Source organism: Camelus bactrianus, chromosome 14 (assembly GCF_048773025.1).
Source record: "Camelus bactrianus isolate YW-2024 breed Bactrian camel chromosome 14, ASM4877302v1, whole genome shotgun sequence".
NCBI classification, from domain to species: Eukaryota; Metazoa; Chordata; class Mammalia; order Artiodactyla; family Camelidae; genus Camelus; species Camelus bactrianus.
In genome coordinates, this window is record NC_133552.1 from 20429185 (window position 1) to 20429805 (window position 621).

At 35.6% G+C, this 621-nt stretch overlaps 1 non-coding gene across 1 annotated transcript; it reads right to left on the bottom strand.

Annotated features, from left to right (window-relative positions):
• Positions 1–226: 226 nt before the first annotated feature.
• LOC123613773 (small nucleolar RNA SNORD64) lies at positions 227–291 on the bottom strand. Its single transcript, XR_006721198.1, has one exon. It is a non-coding gene; the product is annotated as a small nucleolar RNA SNORD64 (small nucleolar RNA).
• Between the last annotated feature and the right edge of the window lie 330 nt (positions 292–621).

The window sequence follows — 621 nt, forward strand, 5'->3', positions numbered from 1 at the left end:
GACCCACGGGGATATAATAAACCGAAGTTGAAAGTCTGTTATACAAGAAATGTCTTAGACGTCTCTTCTTCCAGAGGGAAGGGAGTACATTTGGGGGAATCAAATATAAAGGGGAAAATAGCTAGCAGTATCTTTAAATGGAAAGAGTTATCTTTATAAATAGTGCTTGTCCAACTTCTTGGGATCTGTGCAATTTATTTTTCTATTTTTTTTTTTTTTTTATTTTGGACTTCAGAGTACTCACATTGAGCTTCACTTCATCATGCTCATGCAATATATTTTTAAGATACCATTCAGAGAGCCCAAATTTGTAAGGGCCAAATCTCTTACTTTTCATCTTCTATTCTTATCTCTAAATTGACTTTAAAATTCTTCCTTTTTAATTGTGCCCTTATCTCGCATTTGACTATATAAGGTTGCTATCCTTATCAGTTGCTGTAACGAGATTCTTACAAAAACCTTGTTATCTTGAAACATCATGCCCAAAGGCAGGGCATAATGGGTGTAACAAGATTCCTGCGGAGCTCCTGTTCAACAGTTTAATGGTGTGTAATTCCCGCTGTCTTTTTCAGATGGTTAGTAGCTGTTCTGAAATTTCCGTGTAAATGCCTGATGAAAATA